Raw genomic sequence first — 20,506 nt, forward strand, 5'->3', positions numbered from 1 at the left:
GACCATGGCTCACGGGCCCAGCCGCTCCGCGGCATGTGGGATCTTCCCGGACCAGGGCACGAAGCCTTGTCCCCTGCATTGGCAGGCGGACTCTCAACCAGTGCGCCGCCAGGGAAGCCCTGTGTTATCTTTAGAGTCATAAATACCAGCTACTGAGCTTTTGTAATTCCAATGCCATCGATTCCTTCCAGCACCATGTACAATCCTTAAAGACACAGACGTTTCCTTTCAAGCACTAGTGGTCTAAACAGTCTCTCCTGGTACTTCCCTGGCGGTCCAGTGGTTAAAGACTTTGCCTTCCAATGCAGGGAGTGCGGGTTCGATCCCTGGTCGGGGAGCTAAGATCCCACATGCCTCGCGGCCAAAAAACCGAAACGCAAAACAGAAGCAATATTGTAACAAATTCATTAAAGACTTTAAAAATGGTCCATATCAACAAAATCTTAAAAAAAATAAACAGTCTCTCCTGACTTGTGAGCCTCACACAATTTGCTGAGAGAATCAAAAGCGGTGACAGTCACAGTAAGAGATCTTCCTGACCTCTTATTGTCTGCAGCGGTAAGGGCTCTATATGCGTCAGCCCATTGGTATGCCCAACTTCAATAGGAAGAGACTGTTGTGATCCCCACTTTACAGATAGGGAAACTGAGACCCAGAGAAGTGAGGTCACATGTCCAGAACTACTCCACTAGGAACAGAAGGAATGAACCAGTTTCTGTAACTTTGATGGTCTCAACCTCCTGCTCTCCTCACACCCGCCCCAGCCCGTGTTGCAAATCCCCTGGAGGCCACAGAGGTGCTCCTCCATCCCTCACAGCTGCACCCCGGGGACGCGCTGGACTTGACCAACTGCATGCCCGAGGCGGCCTCTGTCCCAGAGCCAGCAGGAAACCCGATTAGGTTCAACAGATAACGAGGGCCTGGCCGCCAGGCCACCTGCTCACACCAGCCCTGGTGGAGAAAGCTTGTCAGGACACGTGGGATAGATCACTGTAAGGGTGCCAATCCCAGAAACTCGGCCTCTTTCTTTTCTTCCTTCCTTCCTTCCTTCCTTCCTTCCTTCCTTCCTTTCTTTCTTTCTTTCTTTCTTTCTTTCTTTCTTTCTTTCTTTCTTTCTTTCTTTCTTTCTTTTCTTTCTTTCTTTCTTTCTTTCTTTCTTTCTTCCTTTCTTTCCTTTCTTCCTTTCTTTCTTTCTTTCTTTCTTTCTTTCCTTTCTTCCTTTCTTTCTTTCTTTCTTTCTTTCTTTCTTTCTTTCTTTCTTTCTTTCTTTCTTTCTTTTCTTTCTTTCTTTCTTTCTTTCTTCCTTTCTTTCCTTTCTTCCTTTCTTTCTTTCTTTCTTTCTTTTCTTCTTTCTTCCTTCCTTCCTTCCTTTCTTTCTTCCTTCCTTTCTTTCTTTCTTTCTTTTTAAAGTATTGTTGACTTACAAGGTTTTGTTAGTTTCAGGTGTACAGCAAAGTGATTCCGTTTTTCAGACTTTTTTCCTTATAGGTTATTACCAGATATTGAATATGGTTCCCTGTGCTGTACAGTGGAAACGTAGCCTCTTTCCTCTTTCCTCCCTGAGCAAGACCCCAGTGGCCCAGCTTCCTGCAGGTTCCTTTCTCACCTCCCCTGTCTTACCTCTGGCCCCCTGGAAAGAAGAAAAATCACTCAGTAATTTTCCCCAGTGGATACACAAAGTAAATGGAAAAAGAAAAGAGAGAGAACCCCATCCATCTCATTAATAGATGGATTTTCCATAAAATCTTAATTCTTGGTTTAATAATTTTTTTGTGAAAAAAAATTGTAACCCATTTATGTTGGTTTGATTGACCGTGTACTAATACACAGCAATCCAAAAGAAATATATATATATATATATTTTTTTTATTTTTGTGGTACGCGGGCCTCTCACCGCTGCATCGTCTCCCGCCGCGGAGCACAGGCTCCGGACTCGCAGGCCCAGCGGCCATGGCTCACGGGCTCAGCTGCTCCGCGGCATGTGGGATCCTCCCAGACCGGGGCACGAACCCGTGTTCCCTGCATCGGCAGGCGGACTCTCAACCACTGTGCCACCAGGGAAGCCCCAAGAGAAATATTTTAACACTTAGAGCTTTGTGGTCACCAGAAAAAACTTTTATATGAAGTTTTAATTTGCAGTATATACATACCTTTGTTGCAGAGAAATAAGGTAGAATGATTGATAAACGACTTTTAGGCAGAAAGTACACTTCATTAGGGTGACCTCTGATGGGGGAAGTGTGAGTTGAAGTACCGAAAACTGATTGTAAACCTCTGACTTGTTCATGCATTTTATAATGGGTGATGGCAGGTAAGCCTGCTATGGCGTTCAGATTCCATTGAGCAGACCTAGAAGAACAGAGTAACAGTGTTACCCTAAAATGTCCATGCTTACAATAGACAGGAAATTGCATCTTTTGCAATCACTTAAACTTATAATAAGAAGTTTCTATGTTAATATATGTTCATCTAAAAACGTGCCAAGGGATGTGTGAGCAAAAATTTAAAAAAAAAGTGTGAGCCCCCTTACCCCAAAGCAGAGCCTGCCCAGTAAGCATTTATTCTTCAGCCTTCGTGTCCACACTCTGAATTTACTGTAAGGAGTTGACGCCTCCCTTCTGGATTCTCAGCTGCCGGGGAAGGCCTCGTGTATTGACCTGGAGCTCAGTCCCCTGGCTAGATGACCTCCTACCTCTCCAGTGTTAGCCTCTTCGGTTGCCATGTCTTCCCTGTCACGCCCTCCGCAATGCTGATCGACCCCAAGCCTCCGTTCTAGACCCCCTCGCTCTCTGTCCTCTCTCCCTGAGTGAGAGGGCCCTGGATGACTTTCTCTGGCCCCGGATGACTTTCTCTGGCCCCAGATGACTTTCTCTCTCCAGCCCCTGCATCTGGCTCCACATTGGACACCTCCACTTGGCTGTTGACCAGACGTCTCAGCACCTACACGGTCAAAGCCTAAGTCTGGACTGTTTTCTCCAAATGTGTTCCTCCCCCAAGGTCCCTTATCTCAGGAAGAGGAACCATCCTCCACCAGCTGCTTGTCCTGTATTCCTTTTTCCCTCAGCCTCCACGTCTGACCCATCAACAGGCTGCCGGCCCCATCTCCAAAACACACTCAAGTACTCTTCAGCTGTCTTCCTCTCCTTGGCCACGCCCTAATCCAAGCCACCATCACCTATCACATGGGTGACCACAGCAGCCCCCAGGGAGTCCTCTGCATCCACCCTGGTCCTCCCTGATCCGTTCTCCCCACAACAGAGACAGGTGGTCTTTTCACAGCAGACTGAATCGTGTTGGTCTTGCTTTGAACCTGTCAATGGCTCCTAAAGCCCTTAGGAAAAAATCTGCCCTTTTCACTCTGACCTCAAAGCCCTATGTACTGTGCTCCTACCTTCCTCTTGGACCTTTTCCCATCCTATTCTGCCTCGACTCCTTTTTTTTTTTAATTGAAGTATAGTTGATTTACAATGTTGCATTAGTTTTTAGGTGTACAGCAAAGTGATTCAGATACACATATAATTTTTCATATTCTTTTCCATTATAGGTTATTACAAGATACTGAATACGGTTCCCTGTGCTATACAGTAGGTCCTCGTTGTTTATTTTATATATAGTAGTGTGTATATGTTAATCCCAAACTCCTGACGTTCCCCTCCCTCCCCCTTCTTTCCCCTTTGGTAACCATAAGTTTGTTTTCTATGTCTGTGAATCTATTTCTGTTTTGTAAATAAGTTCATTTTGTAACGTTTTTTTTAGGTTCCACACATATGTGATATCATTTGGCATTTGTCTTTCTCTGTTTGACTTACTTCACTTAGTATGATCATCTCTAGGTCCAACCACGTTGCTGCAAATGGCATTATTCCATTCTTTTTTATGGCTGAGTAGTATTCCATTGTGTGTGTGTGTGTGTGTGTGTATACCACATCTTCTTTATCCATTCTTCTGTCAATGAACATTTAGATCGCTTCCATCTCTGCCTGAACTCTTGCTAAGAATGTTCAGACCTCAGCTTGAAGCCCACCCAACCTATCGAAAGTAGCCCTTCTTCCTCCCACCCGGTCACCTACTCTGTTGTCACCCTGTTTGTTTCCCTGTCTATTGTCCATCTCTTCTGCCGGCCTGAGAGCTTCAGGAGGACCGGGGCCTTGTCTACTGTGTTCAGTATCTCTAATTCCTACAACTGTGCCACATACACCGCAGGCACTCCATAAATATGCATTTAATGTTCAAGTACAGAACATTCTCAGGAGGGTGGGCTTTGATCTGGGGGCCAGCGATGCTGCTATGGACTGTATGTTCTCACAGAAAGGCCTGGGAGTCTCTGAGGCAAGATGTTGACGTTTGCAACTGCTTTCGACTTGCCAGTTTTGTCAGGACTCAGCCCTATCCTGGTGCTGGTGGTGGAAGGGGTCTTGGCCTCAGCTTCTCAGGGTCCTGGAGCTCTTCCCCTCGGTGGGCGTGGTCCCGAGGGGAGTCTGGGTGACACTTGCTCCTCTGTTTTGTCACTGCGGGCTCTGGGGCTCCCCTCTCCTGGAAGATGGAGATCGGGGAAGGAGGTACCTCCTGCAGCGTCCTCCATGTGGGTTCAGTAATCAGGTCCTGAGCTTCTGCGGCCTGTCTCCCCCTCTCTGTTACCAACTGTTTTATCAGATGAGGTTCTTTGCTTCCAAACAATAGACTGACACTGACTGGCTTGGGCTTCTTAGAAGAACCCAGGGTGGCCCGTGGAAATGTAAAAAACGCTGAGTGACCCCGACTTGGGAGAGAGGATCCCAGAGGTGGGGTGTGGAGGCCTCGGTGGCAGGAGCTCTGGGGCCCTGTTGCTCCGGCACTGCCCTCGGAGAGAGAAGCTGATGGGCTCAACCTGGGTCTGGTATCTTGACCTTGTATCAACCAGCCATGGGCAAGGGTGTTGTGCCTGGGTAACCCCCCCAGTTTGCGCTGTTGTACATACTCAAATGACATTTTGTTTCCTTGAAAATGTGACTATTTCCTGATTTGTCATTTGGTCACTTATCTTAAAGTTGGCCACTGGAATTTATGGAGGGTGGGAAGATGACCACAAGAGTAGAGGTCCTCAAAACCGCTCACAAAGAGCTCTCTGGACAACCCAAACATATCTGAGCCCCAGGAATGGATATAAATGGGCCCCCGCAAGTGCCCCCCAACTACATAATGATCCTGACACTGCATTGTGCCCCATTTCCCCTCTTTTTTTTTTTTTTTTTTTTTGCAGTACATGGGCCTCTCACTGTTGTGGTGTCTCCCGTTGCGGAGCACAGGCTCCGGACGCGCAGGCTCAGCAGCCATGGCTCACGGGCCCAGCTGCTCTGTGGCATGTGGGATCTTCCCGGACCGGGGCACGAACCCACGTCCCCCGCATCGGCAGGCGGACTCTCAAGCACTGCGCCACCAGTGAAGCCCCATTTCCCCTCTTTTAAGAAAGTTTTAAAGAGTGTAAAACAACTTATCTATTTCCAGTATCAGTGAGTATCTTAAGATAAAAACTAGTTCATTTAGCATATCTTAAGAGAAATTGCCTTTGAATGGGAACTTCCAGTACTCTGAGACCTGCAAGACGTACCTAGAAAATTTGCTGCTGTGGAAAATGAAGAAATCGGATTGGGAGGCGGGTGGTGGAGAGCCTGTGTTTTATCTTGTTTATTAATTGCTGTAATACTGTCCTTGCGGCAGCTGAGGGAGTTTCATATTTTCTTTAGGCAACGTTAGGAGCTGAAGCTGTCTTTGGACAAGTTTGACGCTACGTGAATTCTGCTGATTTGGCTACTGGGTGACCACTCCATTAGTACTATTAACTCCATTCATATTAATTTTTGTTATAAATCTTACAAAAGGGAGTGCTTCTGGGTATTTATATCCACATTTTGTTTTCAAAAATTGTCCAAAGCCCGGGCTTCCCTGGTGGCGCAGTGGTTGAGTGTCCGCCTGCCGATGCAGGGGACACGGGTTCGTGCCCCGGTCCGGGAAGATCCCGCATGCCGCGGAGCGGCTGGGCCCGTGAGCCATGGCCGCTGAGCCTGCGCGTCCGGAGCCTGTGCTCCGCAATGGGAGAGGCCACGACAGTGAGAGGCCCGCGTACCGCAAAAAAAAAAAAAAAAAAAAAAAAAAAAATTGTCCAAAGCCCATGGTAGCTGCCGTCTTGCACCACTGTCTCTGGGAGGCTGGTCACCTCACCTCCCACCCATCCTCTTGTCCCTACATTATCCCCTTCCCCTTTACTCTTTCTATCATTTCTCTCTTGGAACGTCAACTACAGTGTTTAAATTGTTAATAAAAAAAATTCAAAACCACCAACTTGACTCCTTAAGGCCGTCATAACTTGAAAGACCAACCAGGAAGGTCTTGGAAGGGAGCTGCAGATAGGGCTCTACCCTTTGGTTCGAGGTGGGCAGAGATTTTCAGGACAAGAGACAGCGCCCCCTGGTCCACACCTGTTTCCAGGGAAGTTTCGGAGTTGACTGGAACTAGAGGTGTGACCACGCTGATAGAATGGGAAACTGCTCAAGGCTGGAGAGACCTACTCGCACCGAGCGAAGCACTAGAGGGTACTGGTGAGCTGCTGGTCTGAGGACCCAGAGACATGGGTTCATATCCTGCTCTCACTACCTCTGTGACCTCCAGAAAAAAATGACAACAGAAGTTCAAACCCCTAGATTATATAAAAAACCAACTGTCGGACTTCCCTGGTGGCACAGTGGTTAAGAATCCGCCTGCCAATGCAGGGGACAGGGGTTTAGTCCCTGGTCTGGGAAGATCCCACATGCCGTGAAGCAACTAAGCCCATGCACCACAACTACTGAGCCCACGTGCTGCAACTACTGAAGCCCGTGCGCCTAGAGCCCGTGCTCCGCAACAAGAGAAGCCACTGCACTGAGAAGCCTGCACACCGCAACGAAGAGTAGCCCCTGCTCGCTGCAACTAGAGAAAGCCTGTGCACAGCAATGAAGACCCAACACAGTCAAAAATAAATAAATAAAAATAAAAAGCCAACTGTCAGCCCGAAGACCTGTTCTCATCGAAGTCTTATCAGTGTCTATTTTATACAGAGGGGCTCTGCTGGGGCACATGGTATTTGGTGTTCTTCTTGTTATCGTTTATACAGGGATACACACTTTATTTCTATGAAATCCTAATGGCTATAGAATATTACATATGCCTTCAAACAGCTTTATTGAGGTAAGTTTGACATACAACAAAATGCACACATTTAAAGTGTACAGGGCTTCCCTGGTGTCACAGTGGTTAAGAATCTGCCTGCCAATGCAGGGCACACGGGTTCGAGCCCTGGTCTGGGAAGATCCCACATACCGTGGAGCAACTAAGCCTGTGTGCCACAACTACTGAGCCCACGAGCCACAATTACTGAGCCCACGTGCCACAACTACTGAAGCCCGTGCACCTAGAGCCCGTGCTGCGCAAAAAGAGAAGCCACTACAATGAGAAGCCCGCGCACTGCAACAAAGAGTAGCCCCTGCTCACCGCAACTAGAGAAAGCCCGCGTGCAGCAACGAAGACCCAACCCAGCCATCAATTAATTAATTAATTAATTGATTAAAAAAGTGTACAATTTGTTAAGTTTTGACATATTTATGCACTCACGAAAGTATCTTCACAATCAGGGTAGTGAGCATAGCCATCACCCCCAGAAGATTCCTCTTGCCATCTTGTAATCCTCACCTCTCCCCTGATGCCCCCTCCCCTGTCCATCGACCACAGATTTGCTTTCTATCACTGCAGATTCGGACACTTTTTATAGGCTAGCATATGTTTTTAAAATAACATTATTATGTATTGTTTTATTTATTTTTTGCGGTACGCGGGCCTCTCACTGTTGTGGCCTCTCCCGTTGCGGAGCACAGGCTCCGGACGTGCAGGCTCAGCGGCCTTGGCTCACAGGCCCAGCCGCTCCGTGGCACGTGGGATCTTCCCCGACCGGGGCACGAACAAGTGTCCCCTGCATCGGCAGGCGGACTCTCAACCACTGCGCCACCAGGGAAGCCCTATTGTTTTATTTATTAAGTGCTTGCTAAGGGTCAGGTTCTGGGCGCACTAGCGTCATTATCTCATTTAATTCTAAGGCAACCCTGTGAAGTGGCCAATCTTTATTTTACAGGTGAATACCCAGAGAGGTTAAATAATGTGCCCAAGGAACTTGTCACACGAGTAGAAAGTGGTGGAGTCAGGATGGGCACTCGGGCCCTTCGGAGGCCCCACCTGACCTCTTCCCCCACTGACCTGCCTCTCTCCTCCAACAGGCAGGAAACAAACTGCGTGGGTTCAAATTCTGCCTCTGCTGTGACCATGCATATGACCCTGGGCAGGTTACTCACGCTCTCTAGGCCCTGGTTCCTCATTTGTAGACTGGCCCTAACGATAGTCCCTGCCTTATAAGGTTGCCCTGAGGGTCACTTGACGAGATGAGTGTAGGGGCACCTTAGCGGAGGGCTCAGGGAAGACGGATGAGTAGACATGTGGTCACGGTGTGGGAGGTGAGTGCACTGAGACGGACATTCAGGACACGTTGGGAACCTAGGAGGTAGGAGGGGGGCAGTTGGTATGGGATGCAAGACTTCTGGAAAGTTCTCTCCTTGAACTCCTGGATGACCTTTGTCTGTTCTACTTGTGTTGGAAATGCACTCATCCATCTTCTAGCAGCCCAAGGCTTCCTCTGCGCCAGGCACTGTGTCTGTCCACCTGGGGATTTACAGTGAGTAAGAGAGACTTGGTGCCGCCCAACAGGGCGCCCATCTGGCCGGGAGTGGCGCCTGGGGAGGGGTCTCAGCAATTACCATCCAATGTCATCAGAGCTGTGTTGGGGGGGGGGTTAATATTCTTCCATTTCACTTTTACAATCCCTCCAAGTTCTACCAACATCACCTGAGACTGACCAGCTGCCCCATGGAGAATTCTTTGTAAATGCATTATTGTTGGAAAACACCCCAAGGTGTTGTTACTGTTGCTGTTGAAAAACCTCCTGAAAAGGTCTCCTGTTCTATGCGCTTTCACACACCACTCAGGTCTCTCACTGTTGTTCCTTAAACAAATGTCACCTCCAGCCCCCAAGTCAATCACAAATGGATGGCCAGGAGCTGGGCTCAGGAATGACTGAACTGGCTTCTCTGAGGAACGTGTTTAACCCAAAGCTGGCTTCTTTTCCCCCCGGAACCTAGCCACCCTCTTTGACCTCCCAATGGGCGTGGGCTCAGGGCTGCCAACCCACTTCATAGGCAAAACACAAAGGGGAAGGAAATCTGCCTCCCAGATGGATCAGGCACCCAAGGTTGGAGAAGGCAGTTAACGCATTGCATCCATAGAGACTGTGGCTTTCAAGCTAAAGAAAACACCACGGACTTCCCTGGTGGTCCAGTGGCTAAGACTCCATGCTCCCAATGCAGGGGCATGGGTTCGATCCCTGGTCGGGGAACTAAGACCCCACATGCCACGCGGTGCAGCCAAAACAAAACAAACAAAAAACAACAAAAATAACAGAAACAAACAAAAAAGCACAAAGTCTCCATGCCTGCTACGCCATTCTCGCTGCCCAACAACCCTGCTCAGCCCTGGTTCCAATAACTAAATTTGTTCATTCACTCAACCAGGATTCTTTGAGCATCACCCATATGCCAGGCTCTGTGTAAGGATGAACAAGACAGACCAGGGACCTCCTCTCATGGGGCTGTGGTGGATGGATAATAAGCAAAGAAACAAAACCACTGCTCTGCTGTGAAGACTTCCCGGGTGGCGCAGTGGTTAAGAATCCGCCTGCCAATGCAGGGGACACAGGTTCGATCCCTGGTCTGGGAAGATCCCACATGCCGCGGAGCAACTAAGCCCGTGCGCCACAACTACTGAGTCCACGTGCCACAACTACTGAGCCCGCATGCCACAACTACTGAAGCCCGCGAGCCTAGAACTTGTGCTCCGCAACAAGAAAAGCCACCACAATGAGAAGCCCACATGCCACAACAAAGAGTAGCCCCGCTCATTGCAACTAGAGAAAGCCTGCACGCAACAAGGAAGACCCAACACAGCCAAAAAACCCACAAAAAACACAAAACACTGCTGTGATCACCAGATGGTAATAAATGCTATTAAGAAAAAAAAACAGGGTGTGTTGCGAAGTTCCTTTCTTAACTGTGAGCCCCTTGTAGTAGTCAGGGTCCTCCGGAGAAATGGCCCAATAGGATGTATAATATATGTATGGAGATACATATATATATATATATATAGAGAGAGAGAGAGAGAGGGAGAGAGAGAGAGAGAGAGAGAGGGATTTATTATAAGGAATTGGCTCCCATGATTATGGAGGCTGAGACATCTAAAGTCAGAAGAACTAAAGGTATAGCTCCAGTCTGAGGCTGAGTTCTAGGACAGGAGAAGTCCAATGTCACACCTTGAAATCAGTGAGGCAGAGAGATTTCTCTCCTACTCAGCCTTTTATTCTATTCAGACCTTCAATGGATTGCATGAGACCCACTCATATTGGGAAGGGCAATCTGCTTTACTCAGTTTACCAATTTAAATGTTGATCTTGGGAATTCCCTGGCGGTCCAGTGGTTAGGGCTCAGCGCTTTCACTGCCAGGGCCCAAGTTTGGTCCCTGGTCATGGGAATAAGACCCCTCAAGCTTCACGGTGTGGCTAAATAAAAAATGTAAAACAGGGCTTCCCTGGTGGCGCAGTGGTTGCAAGTCCGCCTGCCGATGCAGGGGACACGGGTTCGTGCCCCGGTCCGGGAGGATCCCACATACCGCGGAGCGGCTGGGCCCGTGAGCCATGGCCGCTGAGCCTGCGCGTCCGGAGCCTGTGCTCCACAGCGGGAGAGGCTACAGCAGTGAGAGGCCTGTGTACCGCAAAAAAAAAAAAAAAAAAAGTGTTGATCTCATCCAGAAACACCCTCGAAGACACACCCAGATATAACATTTAACCAAATGTATGGACACCCCATAACCCAGTCAAGCTGGTGGATACAATTAACCACCATACCCTTCAAAACAGGCCAAGGGGACCCTTCTCTTTGAGCCCTTCAGGCTTGTGATAATGCTTTGTACATGGTGGAAAGGGGATTGTCTCGTGAAGAATGGTGAAGCGTCTCAGGTTTTGCCCGGCTTGCAAGTTCACAAGTTAGCCTGCCGGTTTCACAGAGGCTATCAAAGACATGAGCTTCCTGGGTCAGAGACAGGGATGTTATTACTCATGGCACAGATATCAATAAATATCTGTGACGTAAACAGATGGTTGCACGCGCTCCAGTCCTAAGCTACATACCCAGGAAATGGCAGTCACCCAGATCTTTTGGGGGAACAAGAACCCCCTGATGTCACTTAAAGTGACATTGAAGACAAGACCAATTTGGCAATACCTGGAAAGTTGAAGATGTACATGCCCTGTGACCCAGAAATTCCATCTTCAAGCCTTTATCACATCAAGATGCATGAAGAAAATGAAAGTATGGGTACAGCCCACTGGTGTTAGTGGAGGGACTACTGGACAAGGTGACTGAGCCCAGGGCCCTGGCTGCCTTGGGCCCTTTCCGTCTGCCCACCTGTAACCCACTCATGGCAAAGCCCGCTCCTAGAGGGACCCATGTACACAAGGAGACACATTCAAGGATGTTTGTTGAGGTGCTATTTGTAGTAGTAAAAATTGGAATCAAAGCTAATTTTCCATCACCAGAGGAATGGATAAACCACTGTTTAGTACTAAAATGGAATATTATACAGAAGATAAAAATGGATTCACTAGTACTATGTGTATCAATGTCAATAAGTCTCATGAACCAGAGTTGAGTGAAAAAGAAAAAGTAGCCAAAGGAGATGTACAGTATACCATTTATGTGTTTACATATTTTTTGTTGTTTTGTTTTGTTTTTTGGCCATGCCACACAGCTTGCAGGATCTTGGTTCCCTGAACCTGAGCCCTGGCAGTGAAAGCACGGAGTCCTAACCACTGGGCTGCCAGGGTATTCCTTCTGTTCACATATTTAAAATGCACATTGTGGGACTTCCCTAGTGGTCCAGTGGGTAAGACTCCTCGCTCCCAGTGCAGGGGGCCTGGGTTCGATCCCTGGTCGGGGAACTAGATCCCACATGCATGCCACAGCTAAGATCCCGTGTGCCACAACTAAGACCTGGAGCAGCCAACATAAATAAATAAATTTTTTTTAAAATGCACATTGTATGCGGATACATAACATGTGTAGTTAAAATAAAAACAAAACATAACAAGGAATTGATACACTTCAGTTTTGGCATGGAGATGACTTTTGGGGAGGAAGGCCAAAGGGATGGGATTAGAGCTCTACTTTTTTTTTTTTTGCGGTACACGGGCCTCTCACTGTTGTGGCCTCTCCCATTGCAGAGCACAGACTCCGGACACGCAGGCTCAGCGGCCATGGCTCACGGGCCCAGCCGCTCCACGGCATGTGGGATCTTCCCGGACCGGGGCACGAACCCGTGTCCCCTGCATCGGCAGGCGGACTCTCAACCACTGCGCCACCAGGGAAGCCCTAGAGCTCTACTTTTATTAAAGGTACTTTTATTAAAGAGAGCTGAAGGAAATACAGCAAAATGTAACATCTATTAAATCTGGGATGTTATATTGTTTCTTTTGATTAAATAGTTTATAATTAAATAAAAGAGTTAAGGTGGCCTCCAGAGAGGTAGCTAGAACGCATCTGGAGAACCTGGCCTCTGGTAACCTGAAGACTGTTGCTATTTTTGTCCTGGACAGAAGGGCTCAAGGCATTCATTCCCCCAAACCTTGCCTCACCCTGCGGCTTCTCAGAAGGATAGTGTAATTCCCAAGTCTTACCACTAGATGGGGCGAGCACGCAGGATTAGAAAGGGAGAAACGGGCTCACCAGAGCAACTTGAAACAAGGAAGAAATTTTGCGAGAGAAGCAGAGGCAGAGACTTTGAGAACATGAGAGACGGGTAGAGGTAAAAAAAAAACAGCATCCAAGTAACAAAAGGACCCCTATTTGAAGTAGCAAACCATTCACTGGTGTTGATAAAGTATCTATTTTCTAGTCCTTAAAATCACCCAAGATGCAGTTCTTAGGCCTTAAAACAGATGTCAACAAGGGGTTCAGGGAAACTCCGGTTCCCACCCCCGGGTCTGACTGATACCATTCCATTGAACGACCCAGAGGTATGTTTAGTTTCAAGTGCCTGGACTTTGAAGGCCCTGAGTTCACATCCCGACACTGCTTCTGACCAGCTGTGTAACCTTGGGTGACTGCCTTAACCTTTCTGGGCCTCAGTTTTCTGATCTGCAAACTAGGGGAAATAATAACACCTGGCCCACAGGACTGTTGCAAGGGTTGGATGCGATTACACACGTGAAGCCCCGGGCACATAGTAAGCCTTTGGTAAATGGTAGAAGCATTAGACCCTAACACCCAAATCACTCTAAAGTAAGCAATTCCAGGGAACAAGGACAAGGTTTCAAACTGCAACATGAGGGCTTTCCTGGTGGCGCAGTGGTTGAGAATCTGCCTGCCAATGCAGGGGACATGGGTTCGAGCCCTGGTCTGGGAAGATCCCACATGCCGCGGAGCTGTGAGCCACAGTTGCTGAGCCTGCGCATCTGGAGCCTGTGCTCCGCAGCAAGAGAGGCCGTGATAGTGAGAGGCCCACGCACCGCGATGAAGAGTGGCCCCCACTTGCCGCAACTAGAGAAAGCCCTCGCACAGAAACAAAGACCCAACACGGCCATAAATAAATAAATTAATTAAATTTAAAAAAAAACAAAACTGCAACATGATGAACAGAATTTAATGCTCTCCTGAGGGGTAAAGATATTCCTACGTACCCAGCCATGGGAAAGGATAATGGGGAGATATTTGATGACCCTATAAAAGGAGCAGCTAGAGGGACTTCCCTGGAGGTCGAGTGGTTAAGACTCCTTGCTTCCAATGCAGGGGGCGCAGGTTCGATCCCTGGTCAGGGAACTAAGATCCCACATGTTGCATGCTGTGGTCAAAAACTAAAAATTAAAAAAAAAGAAGCAGCAGAAGAAACAAGACTGAATTGTTTAAAAAAAAAAAACTAAAAAACCCTAAAAGTTAAAAAAAAAAAAAGGAGCTTCTAGGAACCCTGCCACTTTCCCAAGGAGAGGATGACACCATCCCTTCCTTCTTTCACTCATTAGACAAATATTTAGAGAGCAGCTTCCTAGAGCAGGCCCTGGGAGGCAGTGTGCGCAACACACACGCTGCCCCTCCCTCCCCTGGGGATGCACAGCCCAGTTGGGGCAGAACAATATGTGGGAAGGACTAGAGGGCAAAGGAGATGGAGGCAGGGATAAGATCACACAAGTAAGAATGATGGGGCCCTGTGTGTCTGGGACCCCAAAACCGTTGTCAGTATGTTCCAGCCCAGTGACACCCCAAAACAGCATCCCTGAGGCGTATTTGCATACCGGCTTGTTCACACTTTTCGTGTGTGCAATTGAGTGGTTTTTAGTAAATTTACCAAGTTATGCAACCATCACCATGAATCAGTTTTCCAACATTTCGTCATCCCATTAGGAACCCTTGTGCCCATTGAATGTTAGCGCCTGTCGTTGCCCCAGGAAACCGCTAATCTCCTTTCTGTCTCTAGCTTTGCCTTCTCTGGACATTTCATATAAATAGACCATACAATATGTGGTCTCTTGTGTCCGGGTTCTTCTCCTGAGCATACTTTGGAGGTTCACCCATGTCATAGCATGTATCTGTTGCTACCTCATTTCTATTGCTGAATAGTGTTCCATTATAAGGATATGTCCCATCTTGTCTCTCCAGTTGCCAGTTGATGGACATTTAGGTTGTTTCCTGTTTCTGTCTAGCCCATTCAAATTTTAATTCTAGGGCCAGTGGATGGACATCCCAGCTTCTGTCAGCTCCTTGACGTGACATCTAAAATGTGTGTGTGTTTTAGGGGAATTCTGTCATTTTCAGAGTCTCGAAGTGAAACCATGCGCCTCAGATAGGGACTTGAAGCCAAGTGTCTAAGCCCAGATTGGGACTCGAAGCCACAGTCTCTAAATTGAGATCACACACCTGGTTTCAGGACTTGATGAAGCTCAGGTTCTTGATGTCTCCTCACAGAAAGAATTCAGTGAGAGACAAAGTGAGAGGTGAGAAGTGGACTTATTAAGAGAGAAGCGCTCTCCACAGACAGAGTGTGGGCCATCTCAGAAGGCGAGGGGCTCTGAAATATGGCGTGGTTAGTTTTTATGGGCTGGGTAATTTCATAGGCGAATGAATGGGAGGATCATTCCAATTCTTTTGGGGAAGGGGGTGGAGATTTCCAGGATGGGCCACCGCCCACTTTTGATCGTGGATGGTTGGCCTTGGAACTGTCATGGTGCTAGTGGGTGTGTCACTTAGCAGATGCTGATGTGTTACAATGAGTATATAACGCGGCTCAAGGTCTACTGGAAGTCAAATCTTCCGCCATCTTGGATCTAGCTGGTTCTAACCAGTTTTGTTTTGTTTTGTTTTGTTCTGGGTGCATTGGGTCTTCGTTGCTGCGCACGGGCTTTCTCTAAGTTGCGTTGAGCGGGGGCTACTCTTCGTTGCGATGGCTTCTCTTGTTGCAGAGCACAGGCTCTTAGGTGCGCGGGCTTCAGTAGTTGTGGCACGTGGGCTCAGTAGTTGTGGCTCGTGGGCCTAGAGCTCAGGCTCAGGAGTTGTGGCGCACGGGCTTAGTTGCTCCACAGCATGTGGGATCTAACCAGTTTTTGTCATGTCCTATGGCTCTGCCATTCTTTTAAAGGTTGTGTGTGACCGTTGTCCCATATATTGAGAAGCGTGACTCTAGACTAAACGAAGTTGGTTTGGTGAAGTCCAAATTAGGTGGAGTTATTTATTGTTCTGGTCAAAGGGCCTTTGCTTGGGGGTGTGGCTGCAATGGCCAGACTGACATGATTCGGGACTGATGTCCAGGATGTACCAGCCCAGCAAGGATGGGGACAGGGGTTCTGAAAGTGTGTTAGTAGCGCTTCTCCCTGGGAACAGCATGAAGAAGAGCGGTGAGGCTCCCTGGCTGGCCCAAAACATCTGTTTGACACACAACAGCACACCTTAGTCGGGGACCCTTGGAGCGATACGGAGGAAGAGAGAGAAGAGGGAGAAAGTTCCCAACACTTCTCCTAATGCAACAAGAAAGCAAGACCCTCTTTCTTAGAAAGTGGATAGCATTTCAGTTTGGAAAAAAAAACTGTTTTAAACTTCCAGATAAGTAGAAAGAATACTACGATGAACGCCCAAGTTTCTCGCCTGGATCCAGCAAGTGTGAACGCTCTCCCATTGGCTCCTCTTTCTCCTCTTTTACTGACCCATCTGAAAGCACTCTGCAGCCATCATTGAACTCCAGCCCTAAACTCTTCACCAAGTGTCTCCTAAGGTTAAGGACGATGCCTGTAAAACCACAATACCATCCTCTTACTCAATTTAATTTCAACACAGCGTTATGGGTCATTTCTTCCACATTCAAATTTCCCCAATTATCTCAATAATGTCCTTCAGGGTTTTTTGTTTGTCCATCTGTTGTTTTTAATTCAAGAGCTAATGAAGGATTAAGCCTTGCCTTTGGTTGTCATTGGAAGCCAGACTTTGAATTGAACCAAAATGAATGGAAATTGCTAAACCATGTGAGAAATTGAACGGGCCAGGCTCCTGAGGGAAGTATATGCCAACAGCAAACACCCGGTCCTCAGAACAGCCAGGCAGGGGCTACTGCCCACATTCCCAGAGGAGAGGTGGTAGGTGATGTCACACCTCGCCCGCGTCCACCTACTTGAGCCTGGAGGAGTCAGAATTTGAACCCACGTCTGACCGGCTCTGAGCGCCTAGACGCTGAAGCACCTGCTCTCCGGCTGGCTTTGCTGACCCCGCGCCTCCCTCCCGTCCCATCCCGGGCCCTGTGCTGGCGCCCACCTTGCTCCAAATCGTGCTCCGAGTTCCCGCTGAGCCGGCTCGGCTGCAGCGGGAGGCCCCCGGGTTGGGGAACTCACCCCAGCCGCCAGAGGCTCCGGGTGTGAGCGCACATCAACACCTATGCGATGGGCGGCATCTGGCCGCGCCAGAGGGTCCCAGTCGGGGAGATCGCAAGGGGAGCGCAGGTGGGACCCCAAAGTGGAGAGAAAAGGACACGCACAACCGGCCAGACGGGGCTCTGGGCCGAAACCCGAGCTCACGGCCAGGGGGACGCACGGCTCGGGGCGCCCTCCCTGCGGGGTTTCTAATTTCTCTGGTGGGCACCTCTCCCCCACCTCAGACCTCGCATAGGCTTTGAAAGGCCCTGAGCAACTGAGTGAAGGGTCTAACCGAGGCGGGTAGGGAGCCTAGGGCCGCCACCCAGCACTTTTTGGACTGGAGAAGTTTTTTTTTTTTTTAATAAATTTATTTATTTATTTTTGGCTGCTTTGGGTCTTCGTTGCTGCACGCAGGCTTTCTCTAGTTGCAGCGCGGGCTTCTCATTGCAGTGGCTTCTCTTGTTGCAGAGCACGGGCTCTAGGCACGCGGGCTTCAGTAGTTGTAGCACGTGGGCTCTAGAGCTCAGGCTCAGTAGTTGTGGTGCACGGGCATAGTTGCTCCGCGGCATGTGGGATCTTCCCGGACTAGGGCTCAAACCCGTGTCCCCTGCACTGCCAGGCGGATTCTTAACCATTGCGCCACCAGGAAAGCCCGAGGGTTTTTTTTTTAATAAAATAAAAAGCATCCGTAATATGTGCATGTATATTTAAATATATATTTTAAAATATATAATATATATTATATAATATATTATATATCTAAGTATATATTATTTAGATATATTAATATATTTTAAAATTACAGAAACAGTACATGTGCATGAAGAAGATTAGAAAACACGAACAATCAAAAATAAACACAGGGACTTCCCTGGTGGTGCAGTGGTTAAGAATCCTCCTGTCAATGCAGGGGAAAAGGGTTCGAGCCCTGGTCCGGGAAGATCCCACATGCTGCGGAGCAACTAAGCCCATGCGCCACAACTGCTGAGCCTGCGCTCTAGAGCCCGCGAGCCACAACTACTGAGCCCACGTGCCACAACTACTGAAGCCCGCGTGCCTAGAGCCTGTGCTCTGCAACAAGAGAAGCCACGGCAATAAGAAGCCCGCACACCGCAACGTAGAGTAGCCCCCACTCGCTGCAACTAGAGAAAGCCCGCACGCAGCAACGAAGACCCAACGTAGCTAAAAGTAAATAAATAAATGTATTAAGAAAAGCAATCCTCGGGGCATCCCTGGTGGCACAGTGGTTGAGAGTCCGCCTGCCGATGCAGGGGACACGGGTTCGTGCCCTGGTCAGGGAAGATCCCACATGCCGCGGAGCAGCTGGGCCTGAGAGCCATGGCCGCTGAGCCTGTGTGTCCGGAGCCTGTGCTCCGCAACGGGAAAGGCCACAACAGTGAGAGGCCCGCGTACCGCAAAAAAAAAAGCAATCCTCCTGTGGTTCCCATCGCTCTTGGGATGAAGCTCTAACCTCCTGCCTGGCCCTGCAGCCCTGTCCTGCACTCCTCAGCGCAGGACCGTCGCACATTCTGTGCCCTTTTCTGGAATGCTTTTCCCCCTCTGGAGCGCTTTTCCTCTAGAGCTCTGGTCGCTCTGGCTGTCTAATATATCTTTGACTACAGAGGAAAAAGAATATCACTAAAAATAGCTGGTTTCGGGCCAGCATTCTGGGCAAGTGTTTCACCCCTTTAGGGTTGAATAGACCTCTCTGAACAAGAGGGTCCCTCTTCCTACATTGCCCCCCACCCCAGACTGGGCGCTCCAGGAAGCGGGTGGCAGCAATCTCTCTGTCTGGTTTGCCACTGTGTCCCTAGTACCCAGGACAGGGCCTGGCACAGAGATGGCGCTCAGCGATGGAATGAATGTACAAATGAATGAATGTGGGAGGGAACGCAGATTGGTAAAGCCTTGTTGACAATGTGAGTCACAAGTCTTAAAGACATGCTTGTACACTTGGATCCAGAAATCCCACTTGGAGGAATTTACCTGAATGGACGCCGACATTCATCTTGGCATTGTTTATACCAGGGAAAGCATTGAGAACAACTTAAATGCAAAACCAGGTTCTTGATCTTTTCTCTCAAGTCAGCATTTCTTCCAGACTTCCCATGTCAGTAAATGACATCCCCATCTACTCAGCTATTCAAGTCAGAGACCTGGGCATTGGGATTTTATTCTGTTTTTTTATTTAAAAAAAAAAATTTTTTTTTTTTTTGGTCACGCCACGCAGCTTGCGGGATCTTAGTTCCCCGACCAGGGATTGAACCCGGGCCCCAGCAGTGAAAGCGCTGAGTCCTAACCACTGGACCACCAAGGGATTCCCTTTATTTTTTTTATTGAGGTACCATTTACCTAAGTAAAATACACAAATCTTAAGCAACAGCTCAAAAAGAAAAAAAAGTTTAACCTATGTAGACATCCCTAAGTTAAAAAAATTTTTAACTGCCACCCAGATGGAGACATGGAAATTTCTCAGCACCCAGGGAACTCCCTTGTGTCCCATCACAGTCAATACACCCCTGCACACAGAGGTAACCACCCTTCTGCTGACATTCTGTCTCTAACACCTAACAGCCAGCCTATCGCTGAGGCCTGCCAGTCCTTGTGCCATATCTTTCTCAGGCCGCGTCACCTCTCATCCCGGCCGTAGCACCTGCCTTCTCACGTGTCCCCTCTCCTCTGGCACCCCCTCCTCCCCAGCAGCCAGGGACCTGAGCAGTCGCCAACCTGCCTGAGACTTCCCAAAGGCTCCTAGTGCCCTCAGGGAAGTGACCAAGACTAATCAGCACCTTGCACCGGCACCCTGCCTGCACCATCCCCTGAGTCCTCACCACACCCCAGATAAGGGAATGGAGGCACGATGGGGATGCCACTGGTCCGTGATTGCAAAGGCAGCAAGGGGTGGAGCTGGACACACCTGCAGGGTGACTCCCAAACCCATGCTGTTAACAGTCCTACTGCCACTCCATGAATGAATGAAGAATGAATGAGTGAATGATCTATTCATCTATTCAGGTTTTCTTTTGCACAAATACAGCTACCCTTAGGAAAAATCATATGTCCCACTGTTAACGGGTTGGATTTGAGATCACTTTGCTGGCTGCAGAACAGGAAAAGGAGGAGAAGAGAGGGGGAGAAGAGAGGAGGAGGAGGACGGAGGGAGGGAGGAGGTCCCTGCAGTGCCAGGCAGAGCACGTCTCTGGAGTGGAGGCTTCCCTCCCCTGTGGCGCTTTCCTGAGGACTGGCCTTGACCCCCAGCAGAGGAGAGGCTCTATTTACCCAGTGTCTGAACCCTAACAGTCACTGGGTTGCGAGGCAGGGGAGGGGGCCTCCCCTACAAGGCCTGCGGTTTGAGTGAAGAAAACAATTGCGTAAAAATGGAGAGCCTTACCACATTCCAGGTCCTGTCCCCGCCTGAGTCATGCTTGAGAAGGGGGAGGATAAAGCCAGAAAGCCGGA

Source organism: Grampus griseus (genome assembly GCF_964374135.1).
Source record: "Grampus griseus genome assembly, chromosome: 6".
In the NCBI taxonomy this organism is placed as follows: domain Eukaryota; kingdom Metazoa; phylum Chordata; class Mammalia; order Artiodactyla; family Delphinidae; genus Grampus; species Grampus griseus.